This window comes from Thunnus thynnus, chromosome 12 (assembly GCF_963924715.1).
Source record: "Thunnus thynnus chromosome 12, fThuThy2.1, whole genome shotgun sequence".
Lineage (NCBI taxonomy): Eukaryota > Metazoa > Chordata > Actinopteri > Scombriformes > Scombridae > Thunnus > Thunnus thynnus.
Genome location: NC_089528.1, coordinates 33,019,511 through 33,028,153, shown reverse-complemented (window position 1 = coordinate 33,028,153; position 8,643 = coordinate 33,019,511). Strand labels below are relative to the sequence as shown.

At 40.2% G+C, this 8,643-nt stretch overlaps 1 non-coding gene across 1 annotated transcript; it reads left to right on the top strand.

Moving 5' to 3' along the window:
• trnar-ucg (transfer RNA arginine (anticodon UCG)) lies at window positions 1-73 on the top strand. Its single transcript has one exon. It is a non-coding gene; the product is annotated as a tRNA-Arg (tRNA).
• Window positions 74-8,643: the final 8,570 nt, after the last annotated feature.

Below are 8,643 nucleotides of genomic sequence, written 5' to 3'. Positions count from 1 at the left end.
GACCACGTGGCCTAAAGGACAAGGCGTCTGACTTCGGATCAGAAGATTGAGGGTTCAAATCCCTTCGTGGTTGGCTATCCCTGCTTGCATTGCATATGTGTCTGTTGAGTGGAGAAAACCTCAACAAGAGGCTGTGAACATGTACATCAACCTATGTGACATTGCTGATCATGGGTAAAATCTACTAGTAGTCACAGAAATGCAGCAGATTAAACAAAGTGTTTGGCTTTAGGAACTTACAGGAAGTATGTGTTTCCTGTGATTAACATCTGTATCAGAGGGGGTACCTGTAAATATTCGGCACCCTCGCTCTGCTTATTATGGGCACATTAAGCAGGAGTAACGCTTTGGAGGAATCCTGGTTAACGTCAGTTCCTTCAAATCAAGGCATTGTGTGTTTCCTGCCATGAAGATTTGTATGCAGAGCGTTGGCTTTTCAATGTTTGGAACCACAACATTGCTGATTGTGATGAAAAACTACTCATGAGTGGAGTAATGCTTTGGAGGAACTGTGCTATAAATGTGTTTGGTGTGTACACCAGCATTATGCAGAGAAAACCTACTTCTGTCATGGAATAACTTGAGATGGACAGCAGCAAAGTCACCAGCAATGTGGGGGGAAATTCAACCTTCTGGGGGTTACACAGTCCCAACTGTCAATAGGCTGCCTATACTGTAAGGCAGGTTCAGGAAGTGCTACCATCGTCCTCCCCCCATCGCTTCAATTGGATGCGTCCATCCATGTAATGTCACAGGTCAAGCAGGAAATAAATCAAGATGGAAAGAGTGGAGTTTGAATCTAAAATAACGGTAGCTGATACAAATGGATGAAGGTCCCAGAAAACAAAAAGGTGGAGCAGAAAAGGTCAGAGAGAAAAAGAAAAAGATCTTGAGGCTGATGCTGCAAAATGTTTTAAGTTAACACATTTATTCAAAATATCGATGCCACTGCCAACCAAAATCCTTCTAGCATTAGCATGGCTAGCTGCAGTGATAACATTAACAGTCCATCACCAGATGAAGAGGAGGAGGAAGAGTCTGGACAGAAGAGCAGCAGGCTGATTCCAGTGGAGAGCAGGAGCAAGAAGAGGAGGACGCTGCCGAGGATGAGTGAAAGCTGCATGATAACCTCCAGCAGGTGATACTGCTAACGTTAGCTCATGTAGTGACAGTGTTAACAGCAGAGCTCTGAACCTGACGCTCTCTGTTACACAAGTAGCATGCAAGAGCAGCTTCATCAAGAATAGATTACGGAGCACTACATTTAGAAGCCTTCATGTTTATGGCTACAGAATAAAACTTTCTTATAGCTTTAGACACTGATGGAATGATGTAATCGACAGGATGGCAGAGAAGAGACGTCTTCTCACCACCTAAGGTAGGACATGCTATTCTATTCTATTCTATTCTATTCTATTCTATTGTATTTGTTGCTTATGCTGTTTTTTAAATGATGTCAGCTGATTGGTCACACTGGGTCCACTCCATTAGGCTGCAGGCCTGCTGCTTGTCACAGCCTGACAATACCAGTGAGTGAATGTTTAAATAGTGTCGGTATCATGAAATCCTGACTGTTAAGCCTGATGTGTGAATTGCATCAGATCAGCTGCAAACACAATGTTGGATGATTGACTATTAATAGTTCTCACAATTCCAGATCATCAATGAATTAAATCCTAAATACGCCTCTTGGGCTGCTGATTTGACCTCTAAGCTATTTCTTGGCTATTTATTTATTTATTATAGTATTTTATGAAACCCTGTAAGTACACCTGTTGTTTGGGTTCTAACTTGATATCTATTGCTTAGCTTATATGTTATAAATACCCTGTTATTGCTTTATGCAACTCATAAGTGTGTTTGTTGGGGATAAATGTTGCCGGTCCAGATGAGAATTGCCAGGGCAGAATTTTGTTCCCAGTCTGACTCTGCAGCCCACAGTGACAGAAAACACCAAAACTCAAAGTCAAACACAACCTGACAGATTTTTGATGCTTCTGTAGTTTCACATGACAACAGATCAGTCATGTAAAAGCTGCTCCAGGCAAAGTTTTTATGTTGACAATGAAGACATAAGAGAAGAGAAAGAGTCCTGCGATGGTGATATAACTGGTAGGATGTCAGTATACACATCCTCCTTACTGGGATCAGTGATGTCACAGTGATGTCATTAAGGGAGGAGGGGCTTCCTCTACAGATGGGAGAAGCCCAACTGTCCCCATCAGAAAGTAAGCAGACTTCAGTAAGTTGACTTTGAGGATTACTGAGCTGTTTATCTTTGAACATGTTGCTTTTAGTGCCAGCTCTGCTCCTCTGTATATTCACTGGTAAGTCACATTTTAATTAATCTCTTGGAGTTAAATTAAATGAGAGGAACATTCATATCTGATAATGTAATTAAAGCAGCTACATAGTTACTGAAGCACAGAACAAGAAGCCCAAGAAAATGTAAGTTTGTTCACTAACTTCTCGATTTAAATATTTTCATGTAGGTCTCAGCTGTGAAGAACTCACTGCAGTCAAGAATGAAGAGAACAGTTTGGAGGGCAGCGCTGTTACTCTGTCCTATAAATACCCAAAACTTTCACCTAGTGATTATTTCTTCTGGTATCGACAATATCCAGGAAAACCACCAGAGAACCTCATCCGGCACTCGGCTTCTGGAGCAGTAGCAAATACAAAACCTGGACTGGAGATTACAGTGAAGGACAAACAAATCCATCTGCAGATCTCCTCTGCTGCAGTGTCTGACTCTGCTGTGTACTACTGTGCTCTGCAGCCCACAGTGACAGGAAACACCAAAACTCTGTACAAAAACCTTTGGAGCAAAGACAACAGAATACTCCACAACATCCACTAGAGGGAGTCACACACTGTTAAACTTCAGTGGTTTCTTATCAAACAGTCTAGATTCTTTTCCCTCATGAGACACAGTTGTGATGAAGAGTTTTACAAATGAATGTCATTTGACATATGAGTCTCCTCCTACTGACTGCAGAGGTGGCTGCATGGCAGAGAGCTGTTTGATTCCAGCTGTGAACATCAGACCAAACACAACTCACAAAACCACTCAACACTTATTCAAACTCAACATTCACTTACAGCACATTTCACTTGTGTAACCATGGAAACACTGGCTGTCATTTCACTGTTTTCAGCTCTTGTAGGTACGTATGTTTTTGTCATTGTGTGATATTTTCCAAATGATGGATATTTGACTCTGGAACAGAACTTTAATACAACATGTTTCCTTCACTAGGTAACACCTTGGAAGATGATTTCTATAGAAATCAGTCAAATGAACAGTTGATCAGTTTGTGTCCACAGAGTAACACTGTACAGTTGACATTTTCCACTGTCTTCTCCTCTCAGCCTCATGAACAATGTTAGTCTAATGGCTTCATTTTCTCTACTTTTTCCAGGACTAATAGCTGGAGACACAATCTCTCCTGTAAAAGATGAAGTCAGTGGAAGAGAAGGAGGATCTGTCACACTCACATGTACCTATGATACAACCGAGACTACTCCTTTGCTTTACTGGTACAAACATCATTCTGACCTTCAGGCACCTCAGTTTATACTCTGGAAAGGAAGAGGATCACAGAGTCACCGAGAATATATTCCTGATAAACGATATAAATCCCAAACATCAGATACATCAACTGAGCTGACCATACAGAGTCTAACCCTGGCAGACACAGCTCTCTACTACTGTGCTCTAGACACACAGTGATAGAAAGTGTAGAAGAGGCTGTACAAAAACCTGAACACAGATATCTGACTATTCTTTAAAGAGGAGGGAAGTGGTATTCAAACCACAGCTTCATATCAGATGGATTCTGCTAATTCCTGTTTTATCAGAGTCACTGTGGTTACAGCTGCTAATGAAACACTGTGGGAGGATTCACATGAGCAGCAAATCCACAACAACTCTATTTATATATCACAATTCATGCATAAAATGCCACACAAACTGCTAAATATGAAAGCAGATAATCATAGCATTTCTGATAAAACAAAACAAAAAAAAATTAAACCAACAGGAAAAGACAACATAAAATAACCATAAGGTAAAAACACTTCAGGAGAAAGCAACAGTAAAAAGATGTGTCTTAAGTTTTCATTGTAAAGTGTCAACAGATTCAGAGCCCTTCAGACTCTCAGACAGACTGTAATTAACGAAGGCTGCCTCCCTGAGTCTGTTAGTTCTGACCTCAGGAACAATCAAGAGGTTTGAGCCAGAGGATCATCTGTCTTATCCATGTCAGACAGATAAGACGGGGCAAAGCCAGTCAGTGATTAACACCAATAGAAGAACTTTAACATTAATTCTGAGACTGACAGGTAACCAGTGTAAATATTTTAAAATTGGAGTAATGTGGTGTCTCTGTCTGGTTTTCATCAGAACACCTGCTGCTGCGTTCTGTACGAGCTGTAACTGACCAACAGCTTTCTTAGACACACCAGACAGAAGAGCGTTACAATAGTCCAGCCTGTATTGTACAACCTGTATGTATTAACTTTTCTGTGTCTGACTCTGACACTATTCCTTAAATGATAGAAGGACACTTGAGTCACGTTTCTTATGTGACATTAAACATTTAGGTCCGTCAATAATAACACCAAGATTATTGACCTGCTCCTTGGTGTTTAGTGTGAATAATTTTAGGTGGTCATCAGGATCTCAGTTTTGTCTTGATTCAGCTGTAACAAGTTCTGAGTCAGATGCATGCAATCTTGTCACTGATAGAACTGTAATCATTTGAACTTACAGAGATACGTATATAGCAGGGTATCATCTGCGTAATTATGGAGATTGATGTTGCAATATCTAATAATATTGCCAAGCGGTAACATATACAGACTGAGAAGAATTGGTCCTAAGATAGAGTCCTGAGGGACACCACGTCAGGTCTATTTTATTGGGGGAGTGGTCGTCCATGGCCACAATGAATTGTCGACCAGTTAAGTAAGACCTGAACCATCAAAGAACTGTACCAGAGAGACAGACCCAGTGTTCAAGTCTGTCCAGCAGAATAATGTGATCTACAGGATCAAATGCAGCACTGAGATCTAACAGGACAAGCACAGAGAGATTCTTCTCATCAGTGTTCATCCTGAGGTCATTCACAACTTTGACTAGAACTGTTTCCATACTGTGATGGGCCCTGAAACCAGACTGGAACTTTTCAAATACAGTGTTGTCACAGAAGACCTCCTTCAACATTTTTTTTCCTAAAATCTTACTCAGAAAAGGCAGGTTGGATATTGGTCTGCAGTTTGAGATGACAGAACAATCTATACTGTCTTTTTAAGCAGTGGTTTAATTAAAGTGGTTTTGAAAGCTGCAGGAAAGGTGCCTGTGAACAGTGAGTGATTAATTATTGTTAAAACTTCCTCTGCTAAAAAGTTAAAAAACAGTTTTTAAAAAGTGGTGGGAATGAGATCAAGAGCACAGGTAGAGGATTTTAACTCACAGACAACTTTCTTGATTGTTTCCAAGTCCACTGATGTAAACTGATGTAACTGATGCTTGGTGTATTATAATATTCATTCATTGTCTGTAAAATAGGCAGAAAATTCATTGCATTTAGTAACGTTCAGGTGATCAGAGTAATAGTTCGGGGCCAGGCTCATGAGACTGTCAGCAGTTGAAAAGAGAAGCCTTGGATTGTTAGAATTTGTATTTATGAGTTGAGAGAAATACGATCGCCTGGTGTTTCTGATGGCTGCATTGTGTTCTGCTCTGAGTTCTTTAAAGACATCATGGTGGACCTGAAGTTTTGTCTTTCTCCATCTCCGTTCAGCTTTGTGACAGTTTAATTTGAGTTGGTTGATATCCTGTTTTCTCCATGATGGTTTCTGTTTTTGAGGATTTTTTTGTCTCTGACTGGGGCGATATGGTCAATAGCTGATTGTAGTTTTGTATTTAAATTGTCCACTAGATCATCAACAGATAAAGGGAGAGTTGGCAAAGATATATTTTTTGTATGCAACATAAAATTTACTGCCATTTCAGATGTAAGATATCATCTTTTTACAGTGTGTCTAGAATTACAATACAGCCTATGAAGAGAGACGGTGAATTCAATAAATGATCAGACAGAAGCACATTCATAACTGATGAAATGTCAGCAGAAAGTCCCCGTGTAGTGACAAGGTCTAAGGTTTGACCACAGCTGTGAGTTGGTTCATTGACATGTTGTATGAAGCTCAGATCTTCCAATAGATGTGAAAAGTCAGAAGCCTTCTTGTCTGTGTTATTGTCAGTGTGTAAATTAGAGTCAGCAATGATGATTATATTGTCATAGTTAGAGCTGATGATAGATAAGAGCTCAGAGAGATAAGACAAGACATTTGGGCAATGCTTTGGTGGTCTACAGACAATAGCTGCAAAAAGACATTTCAGTATGACAGCATGGTACTCAAATGAACTAAAAACATCTAAAGAATCATCCCTCGGCCTCAGAGCATCGATACATATGGCGGCTGTCCCTCCGCCCCTCTTCCCTTGTCTAATGGAGTAGGAGAAATTATAAGTTTGCAGGTTAAATTTCATTAAGAGCATCTGTGTTTAGCCAGGTTTCAGTTGAAAATAGACAGTCAAACTGAGGCTCTACAATAAGATCATTCATTTAAAAGGTTTGACTGCTGAGGGACCTGATATTTAAAAGTGCTATTTGTAGATTTACTGTCTTGCTTTGATCTGTAAGTGGTTGGTAACAGCTACTGGATGCAGGGATGCATATGAGGTCTTATAAGAGACTGAGATTTGTTGAATTAGATTTTAAAATGGTCTATGAGGTCTTTCAGTTGCATGGACTGGAATCCTGCCTGGTGAGCAGATAGATGGTACATGCTGATCAGATAAACTTGAGGATATGTGTGAAGTATTTGTTGCAGCAGAACAAAGTCTGTGAAAAGTCCGATGGTCAATTTTACAGTCAGAGCCTGAATAAACACTGTGGGAGGATTCACTTGAGTAGCAAATCCACATCAATGACAAACCAGCTGGATGATGCTTCAAACACAAATTGTGATGAAGTTCATGATGTCATTGATGGTTCGACAACCTATAGAGGTGATTTCCTGGCCCCGCCCTCTGAGGTTCAACTCAACCAATGAGATTCTTTCTGTCTCCAGAGCAGAAATGTTTGAGGAAGTAAAATCCCAATCAGCTTGATGCTGAGGAGAAGGGCTGTGCAGCAGAGAGGCTGTTTAGTTTCTTCATTCTACTGCAGTGGAAGAACATTGATCATCTGCTGTCTGTTTGGTTTCAACAACTCCAAAGACATGTTGCTTTGCCTCTTTATACTTTTATCTCACTTTATAGGTGAGTGTTGGAACAGAGATGAAAGTCTCATTTTACCTGATGTATTAACCAGATATCTGTTTTTCATAGCTGAATGATTTTGTGGAAGTAAATTCAGAAACGAACCTGCTGATTGTTCTCCTTTAATCAATCATCTTTATTGATTCATCTCTTCCTCTGCATGTTCTGTTCTTCCCCAGAGTGTAAAGGACAAGACAGCGTGACCCAGCCAACAGGAGATGTCATTGATACTGAAGGAGACACAGTTACACTTGCTTGTACATTTGAGACCAGTTACTCAAATCCCACTTTGTTCTGGTACAAACAAGAAGTAAATGATTTTCCAAAGTATATTTTGCGACGAGATACCTTTGGAACAGGAGATAATGCTCCTGAGTTTGTGAGAGAAAGATTTAATGCTACAATCATCAAACCATCAGTTCCTCTGAAGATCCAGAAGCTGCAGCTGTCTGACTCTGCTGTGTACTACTGTGCTCTGCAGCCCACAGTGACAGGAAACACCAAAACTCTGTACAAAAACCTTTGGAGCAAAGACAACAGAATACTCCACAACATCCACTAGAGGGAGTCACACACTGTTAAACTTCAGTGGTTTCTTATCAAACAGTCTAGATTCTTTTCCCTCATGAGACACAGTTGTGATGAAGAGTTTTACAAATGAATGTCATTTGACATATGAGTCTCCTCCTACTGACTGCAGAGGTGGCTGCATGGCAGAGAGCTGTTTGATTCCAGCTGTGAACATCAGACCAAACACATCTCACAAAACCACTCAACACTTATTCAAACTCAACATTCACTTACAGCACATTTCACTTGTGTAACCATGGAAACACTGGCTGTCATTTCACTGTTTTCAGCTCTTGTAGGTACGTATGTTTTTGTCATTGTGTGATATTTTCCAAATGATGGATATTTGACTCTGGAACAGAACTTTAATACAACATGTTTCCTTCACTAGGTAACACCTTGGAAGATGATTTCTATAGAAATCAGTCAAATGAACAGTTGATCAGTTTGTGTCCACAGAGTAACACTGTACAGTTGACATTTTCCACTGTCTTCTCCTCTCAGCCTCATGAACAATGTTAGTCTAATGGCTTCATTTTCTCTACTTTTTCCAGGACTAATAGCTGGAGACACAATCTCTCCTGTACGAGATGAAGTCAGTAGAAGAGAAGGAGAATCTGTCACACTCACATGTACCTATGATACAACTGAAACTTATATTTCCCTTTACTGGTACAAACATCATTCTGACCTTCAGGCACCTCAGTTTATACTCCGGAAAGGAGCAAGAGACATTACAA